Source organism: Podarcis gaigeae, assembly GCF_964106915.1.
Source record: "Podarcis gaigeae genome assembly, chromosome: 9".
NCBI classification, from domain to species: Eukaryota; Metazoa; Chordata; class Lepidosauria; order Squamata; family Lacertidae; genus Podarcis; species Podarcis gaigeae.
The window spans coordinates 59,575,279-59,583,811 of record NC_139685.1 but is presented as its reverse complement, the minus strand read 5'-3'; the positions used below and the strand labels follow the sequence as shown (position 1 = coordinate 59,583,811).

General features: G+C 41.1%; 1 protein-coding gene across 5 annotated transcripts in view; it reads left to right on the top strand.

Annotated features, from left to right (window-relative positions):
• Positions 1 to 8,533, top strand: part of LOC310852780 (uncharacterized protein C4orf17 homolog) — a 150,695-nt gene that overhangs the window by 119,938 nt on the left and 22,224 nt on the right. The window contains exon 1 of one of the 5 annotated variants that reach the window (XM_083756791.1): positions 7,126 to 7,733. The exons of the other annotated variants lie outside the window; for them this stretch is intronic. The gene's annotated coding sequence lies outside the window, so the exon portion shown is untranslated. Of the gene's footprint in view, positions 1 to 7,125; positions 7,734 to 8,533 lie in introns of those variants that run through there. 5 annotated transcript variants of the gene reach the window in all.

Below are 8,533 nucleotides of genomic sequence, written 5' to 3'. Positions count from 1 at the left end.
CTCCCAGTGCATGTCCTAGACTCTAGAGGATCTCCCAACCTTCCCCTGAATCCCTTTGGGGGTCATGGGGGGAGAGGGGGAAACCCCTGTTGCACAATTGGAAGTCCTTGCACAAGACTTCTACTAACTGAGCTCATTAAGTGAATCCTGCCCATTGAGTTGTATTCAGCTAACATATACTCAGAGTAGACCCACTGAAAGTAATAGCCCCAAGTTATTCATAGCTATTAACTTCAGTGGGTCTACTCTGAGTAAATTAGTTGACTACAAGCCATTGTTCTTTTAAAAAAATATTTATTATTTTCAGTAGATAAACATAGTAAAAAAAGAAAAGATTAACAATAAAAACAAAAAATAGGAGAAAAAGAAAAAAGATACATACAACATATTACCACTTAATTAATTAAAATTAAGTACCATCCATCTTCATAAACATAGTATTTGACTTCCTCGAATCTCTTCCATCTGAATTTCTTAGTAATTATATGTAGCAGTTTCCAATATCAGTTTCAAAAAACCATATCACAGTCCTAATCATATTACATAGCTTTCCTTATCATACATTTCCTTATTTATAAATTTAATTCCATTTTAATCCTAGGCCTAATTGTTTCTTTCAAGTGGTTATATATCTTTAATATTACAATACTTATTGTAATAGTCTTTAAATTTCTTCCAGTATTCTTGGTGTTCCTCTTCTTTCTGGTCGCAGATTCTCCTGGTGACAAGCCATTGTTTAAACAGTTAGCTGAATAAAAAGACTGGAAGTTTACTTTTAACTGGGAGCTGGGAGGCATAATGTTTAAATGTTTAATGTTTCACGACTGCATAGCTCGTAAGGTTTTCAGTTATGACAGCTGGCACTAGAATCAAGCTTTTATATAGGTCAGTAGAAATCCAAAAGGTCAGGCGGTGACAGTGGTTGGAGGGTTCTGACGAGAGAGAATAAAAGGATAGGAACAGCACTGTTGTAAAGAGTTTTTAGGAATGTGAGATTTCCTCTATGTGGCAAGAATGGCGAGTTTCTGTTGTTATCACTCAACAACTGGCCACTGCTCTGTTCTTTCATACCTGGTACCTAAGTATGTGAAATTGAAGGTTATTTATTGACTTCTCAGCAGCTTTTTTCTTAATCAGTTGTGATCACCTTTGGGATCAATTAAATAAAATCTCTACTGGTAGAAGATTACTGATGCTGATGTGCGAACTTCATTCTGAGACCAAGATTCAGATTATGTTAAACCTTTCAGGTTCACTCTCAGATCCACCTGTCAGGGATACTTATTAGCCCCAGCATTGTCTTAACACTTACGCCAAATCTTGAGTAACTGTTTTAAATAACATAATGTAATTATGTACCTCCTAAATTGGGAACCAAGAGAGATACAGTACTTATGTAGGCTGTTGACACTATTTAATTGTCCCAACTACAGCATGGGTCAAGAAGACTTTTGAAATATTTTAATCAATTGGCAGTGCAAGAAACGCTAAAAATTACTTATGAAAAGACAAAAGTTTTTGTTTTTGCCAATACTAATAATTTTATTTATATGCCGCCCATCTGACTGGGTTGCTCCAGTCACTCTGGCAGCTCCCAAAAGAATACTTAAAACACAATAAAGCATCAAATATTAAAAACTTCCCCATACAGGGCTGCCTTCAGATGTCTTCCAGAAGTCAGATAGTTGTTTATTACCTAGGTTTAAAAAACACAAGAGGCAAACTGATGGGCACCCCATTGAGCAGGTGAAATCCTTTAAATATCTAGGTTTACGCTTTTCTTCATCTGGGATTTGGAATAAACACTTCATAAATACAAATAAATTGACCATTAATACACTGAACTCATTTGCTGTATAAGATATAAGAGTGCTGAACCGTATAAAAAAGATAATTGGATAATCCTTGTCAGAATTTGATTGTGTGATTCCCTCCTCCCCCACTACAATGTTCAGTAAAGCAGGCATGCTATTGTATAGCTCATTTTGTTGTTAATTTTTACTCTGTTTTGTTTTTATTCTGTAAAACTTCCCTTGCAACTTTTATTATAGGGAAGTCAGTAAATATCATAAATAAACATATTAACAGTTTGAAGCTGAGGGAGAAGATGCTGAGCCTGTGTGTGTGTGTTTTACTGAGTAGGATCAGCTCTAGACTTTTGGGTGCCTGAGGCAAAGTACAAAATGGTGGCTCCATCACTCCATGTCCAGTAGCTGCCTGAATGGACAGCTGAATCTTGTTTCAGTACAGGCTATAGGACAGTGTCCTCCATTGTGTTTGAAGTCACCAGACAAGTTATGGAGGTGCAGGGCAGGCCAGGAACCACACATAGGTCTTTCTTCTCCTTCTGCAAGAGCGCACAGCCAGTAGGATCAGTTGCAACAGCCAAGGGGATGCTGATGTTGCCCCCCCTCCCCTCACTCTGTCTGATAGGACCACCCTTTTTGTTGAGAACGGTTTCCTCCATAAAAACTGTTGTGCTAGAGCCAAATTATGTCTGCTATCACAGTAACGGAAATTTATGAGTCTGTTTTCCACCTCACGTCATGCATTTGGCCTATCATGTCTTGAGCCCACCAATCATGGTGGGATGTAAAACAACAAATACATATTTTGCATTGCTGTTAAGTTGTTCCTTTCATCTGCTCATGATTTATGGAAGGGTTTTTTGCATGATATGATCATAAGGTGGTAGTAAAGAGAAAAGTGGAGGAAAATATTTGGGAAGACATTTAGAGAGGGAGGTACTCAGCTGTATGGTTGCTAGGCTGCAGACCTTGGCACCGAGGCTCAGGTTTTTGAGTTCAATCTTGGTGCAGCTGTTAAAATCTCAAGGCCATTTGATAATCTGGCAAAACTACACACTTGATAGTGTGCCATGCCTGCATACTTAGAAGAAGCTATGTCCAAGTAGTGAATTGGGGAGGAAGATTCAGTTCAGTTTGCATTTTATTTTGAACATACTTAACTGGCAGTTCCTAAAACAACACCCAGACCAAAACACAGTTCTCCTTCAGAACTCATACTTCCCTGAGTGTTGCAATGCAGTTCTCCAACCAAAAAACTATGGGCACCAATGCACATATTAGAGGGAAAGTATGGGGGTGGGTGGGAATTACATCTGTTTAGTGAAAATAACATACAGAACGGCATCATATTAAGGAACATGTCTTGCACAAATTTGTCAACATTGCATACAGAGTAAGTCTGTTAGAGGAAATATGAGGAGGGTCAGGAGCAGGATCCTGGGGAAGGTTCAGACAGGTTCCTGCCCCTGCTTTTGCCTCCCCTGGGGGGAGGTGTCTAAGAGTCAGCTGGATACTGAGTGGGCATCTCCTTCACCAAGGACATAGAGATGCCAGAGCCAACGCAAACAAAGATGTCCTGCCCATGCACAGCATGCCTGCTCACTTGCCCAGAGCAGAAACACCTGTTGTTTGCCACTTAATTATTGTGCTTGCTGCACTCTTCAATAGGAAGGAGCAGGTTTGTGTGTAGCCTGCTGGGCCAACGGCTGAACTCTGAACTTGCACTTGCGGTGTCTTTAACCTTTGCTTTGCCCAGGTCTATGCATTAAAGAGTTTGGCAGAACCAAAATCCGAGTGTGAGCTCTTCCTCTGACAGGGAGGGCCAGGACACGGTCAAGTATTTGAGAAGACCTGCACAAAGCACTTTGCAAGCCCTGGGGTTAGCCTGAGCACCCAACAGTGATGACATACCATAGGGTTACCTGTCTTTTGGATCTCTGACATTTGTTATCTTCATGTGCTTGAGAAAGTAGTATCAAAGTGCAATGTCAGCACATTAATGTATAACTAAATCAATGATTAAACCTGAAATATTTTCCCCAGCAATAGGGCTTGCTAGCAACGTACAAAATATGAGGTTTGAGTTAGTGCCCCCCACCAAATATTTCTGATCCAGTCTTTAATATGTATTTCTGTGCTCTCACACACCTTTTACATATTTAGCAAAAAATATAGATACATGCAAGGGGAATGACATTCTGTTTTTCACTGTGAACAGCTGCCGAATAGATTTATATAAATTCATTACCAACCATGCCATTTTCAATCCCTCTCCTAACATGGCATTTGTCTTTTTCACTGCTGTCACACACTGAGTTCATGTTTGCCTTGAGCTTTCCTCAAGACATTCCTTATTTTCCTGTCATTTCACTGTCATTTCTTACCGCATGTAAAACAGGAATCCTTTGGCTCCAACATTCATAATGCTTTACTTACTCAATATGTTTTACTTACTCAATTGACGTTCATTTGCCATTTTGCAGACTGTTTCTCTAGTTTGAGGAAATCATTTTAGACCTTTCATCCAGATATATGTAATTCAAGAATAAAATAAACTTGGCTACTTAACTGCTCTACCCTTCTTTAGGTAAAGGTAAAGGGACCCCTGACAATTAAGTCCAGTCATGAACGACTCTGGGGTTGGGGCGCTCATCTTGCTTTACTGGCCAGGGACCTGGCATACAGCTTCCGGGTCATGTGGCCAGCATGACTAAGCTGCTTCTGGCGAAGCCAGAGCAGTGCACGGAAACGCTGTTTACCTTCCCACTGAAGCAGTACTTATTTATCTACTTTCACTGCGTGCTTTCGAAAGACTACGGTTGGCAAGAGCTGGGACTGAGCAACAGGAGCTCACCCCGTTGAGTGGATTTGAACGGCCGACCTTTCGATCAGCAAGCCCAAGCGGCACAGTGGTTTACCCACAGCACCACCTGCATCCCTCCCCTTCTTTAGCTTGGTGCAATTTAACACTCGTGAAGAATCACAGCAGAGTTTCATGAAGGACCCCTACTGCTTGGTTTCAAAAACTGTCCATTTATCCGTAGACTTTCTGTCATTTAACCAGTTACCAATCAATAAAAATATACTCTGCTCACAGGGTGTATGACCTGAAGGCACATTAGGATAGCCACTTTAGATCTTGTCTGTGTCCACATGGGTTGCTGTCTGGGAACCACAGGTATGCTGCATTGGGTTTCATGATGAAAGAAAGGAGGGCTATAAAACAGGAAATTAATGAAATAAAAGGGCCCAACCTTCTAAACCCATACTGCCATGATTAGTCAGGAGCCCCTGGCAATGGACTCGGTTAAAGGTTTATTTGAAATGCAAATAGATCATGCCCACCAAATTGCTCCTATCTACATGTCTGTTGACATAAGAACATCGGAAGAGCCTTGCCTGGATCAAAGTTGTCATTAAAATATGCCTGTGCATTGTTCACTGTGGAGTTGCACACAAATGCAGGCTGAGGTTCTCCAGTTGCCTTTCCCAGCTATTTACCCACCATAGTGGTGGCTCTTAGCCTTCACTTCTGTTTGTTTTCCCCTTGTGTAAACAAGTTCATAACCTGTAGCAGTCTGCAACATTTACATAGCCTCTTGGCTGCTTGCATAATGCTTGCTCAATGAAACATGTATTACTGTAATACATAGGTAGACAGTGAAGTGTCCTCCAGAAGTTCTTGGACTACAACTTATCGTTCCTGCCCATCAGTCATGATGGGAGTTGGAGTTCAACGCCCCTGCGATCCTTGCTATAATTAAATCTAACAGAGTTAAAAAGAGGTCCCCTCTGTCATTTCTGACTAGCTAGATACGTTACACATTATTGATTGGGGGTGGGGGTCTTGCTCCATATTTTACATAATTTTATGGAATGTCTTTTTCTGTATCATCACAGCCTATTGGTCTATGGGTAGAGGAGTTCCACTCACCTGACTGCTCTGCTGTTTTCAGAATGGCCCATACAGAATTCTCATACAAGTTCTGTTAAAATGAATGGAACTTTCCTTGAAGCAACACAACAAAGCACTGTGGTTTGAGTGAGCAGGTCCAAACTGAAGCTGAAATGATTGAATTGATAAACTGCTGGCATAGTTTTTGGTCTCCTTCTTCACACATAGGAATTTTGCACTCGGAGGCAATGGAGCTGAGTTTTGCTAGGTGAGACATCATATTAACAATAGCACACCCTCCAAGTGTCCCTCTTTTCCAGGGACAGTTGTGGAATTACAAAAGCCATCCTGGCTTCTCTCTCTCTTTTTTAATACTTTATTTGCAATTTAATCAATACAATAAAAAAGACATTTTTCTTATTACAAAAAAAGAAAAGAAAAAAGGCATTGAACAATAGGGGGGAAAGAACAAGAAAAAAACTGGGAAAAGGATAAAAATAAAATATTTTAAGGAATAGAAACCATCATCAATAATATTATACACCCTTATTTCCTATGTGGTTTGAAACCCTGATTTATTTAATGACTTCCTTCCAACCCTATGCGGTTCCTTCTCTCTCTCATATTAGTTTATCTGTCTCCTATACCTTGTTGTAACCGTATTTCAGCATATACTTTTTAAACGCATCCCATTCTTTTCTTATCTTATCTCCTGGATGGTTTCTTATTGATTCTGTTAATTTTGTCAACTCAAGATACTCGCATAATTTTAATTGCCATTCTTCCTTAGTCGGCAATAAGTTACTTTTCCAGTATCTCGCAATCAGGATCCTGGCTGCCGCTGTAGCGTAGAGAAAAAGCTGACCTTTTGGGATGTGTGCTGTAAAGATACCTAATAAAAATAATTATGGTTTTTTTTTTAAGAATCTGTGTTACATCATTGTGGCGATCACACAGGGTCCCTGGACGTTTGACGGTCTATAGATCCCTGTGCCACCACTGTGATCGCTTCCCTGCTGCCACCAACCCGTTTCTCTCGGGTACACACTGAGTCCAGACAGTTGTTAACATTAAAAACAAATAATCAAGTTTATTTTATAAGCATTAACAAGTTGATGGTTTCACATAATTTTTCTTGTCAGTTTCTTAACCTTAGTTTCTTTACCGGCCTATACCTTTCTAATACCTTCTAAGTGATTATCCCAACTGTTTAACTGACTCCTCTTAACAGATTCTCTCACTCTCTCACATCAAACTAGCCCAACCCCCACAGACTTATCTTCCCTCTCCCTTCTCTAATTCCAGACTGACTTCTTAACAACTCTAACTCTAACTCCTCCCCTTGGGTTCCTATTGGTTAATCGTTTTACACTTAGTTAACCCTTTCCTTATGACCCAGTATGATGTCACACACCTAGGAAGGCAAATGCCACAATCATTTTTTTCAGCTCTTCATATATCATGTCCCAAAGTAATTTAACGGCTTCTCATTTGATCCTGGAATACCCCTATTTTCCCTGCCAGCACTGCCACTAAGCTTGGGAAAGAGGATGAGCCGATGCTTGTCCACAGCAGCAGCAATGGACCATCCCTTTGCCTCTCCAGTGGTCACCACTGCCAGTCTCCTCCCTTGGGCAGCTCATAGTGGCTGCTGGAGAGCGGGTGAGCAGGAGGAGAGGCTGCCATCACTGAGATCCAGCCTCGCATAATGCGCCGGCTCTAAGCAAATCAGTCTCTTAAGCTTAAGCCAAGAAAGAGTATTCTCTATAAGATTGAATATCAATATACGTATCAAGACTTAGATTAGACCACTGAAGAAGCCCGGAAACTATCTTGGGAGTGTGCTACCTGCAAGCCCCAGTTAAAGGGCCCCATCGGGGGCAAACAGCAGCCTTTTGATTATTTGGACTGCCAGGGTGAAACGCCAGCACCCTGTATCTACCTACAACTCTACTAGCATCTCTCGGTATTGTGAATATCACCGAACTTACCTTTTGTTGGTATCTTCATGAACTTATCTAAAAGACTGAGTTAAGCATTTGAAAAATCTATTGAAACCAAACATAAGTTCATTTTAGGCTGGGTAGTTCACAAGTCTTTGTGGCTTTAATGTTTTGTATTTTTCTCAGAGGGTTGATAAAATATGTATAATTATTGTTCTGTGTATATTAATCGCCAGTGTGTTGCATGAGTCGCACTACTGGCTCTGAGGTGCAGGCAGAGGGCATGGCCCCCTGGGTGGGAAGAAAAGGGGAGCGAAGCACAAGGAGTCTTGATTAATTATTTTTAAATAAAAAAATGCTACGCACAGCTGTGCCCAATCTTGCCCGTTTCTAAAATTTCTTTACTGGTGTGTGTTTTTGTAAATCTGCCAAAGAATAAAATCAAATCAGGACGAGGGGTTTTCTCAAGACAGTGGAGGGTGTGTGTGTGCGCTGTGTCTTTTTGGTGTGGTGGTGGCAACACTTGCTCTCCTGTGGAGGGGGAGGCCAAAAATGGGGGGTTGAGGAGGGTCAGTTGTGGGGAGTGAGAAATATCCCTATTTTCAGCTAAGGTATGTTGGAGGGTATGCATTAGGTCCCTTAGGTATCTTTTTGACTGTGGGCCCTGCTAAACCAGAGCACACTCTACCAAACAATGCTCCACATTCCCCATGATCCAGTGGCCGAGGTGTGCATACGACTTGCCTGATGTGCACATGATCCTTTGCAGAAGCTTCCTCTTTCATTTCAATGGGTTGTAGCCAAAAAAATTCTACTCGGGGGTAAAGGTAAAGGGACCCCTGACCATTAGGTCCAGTCATGACTGACTCTGGGGTTGCAGTGCTCAT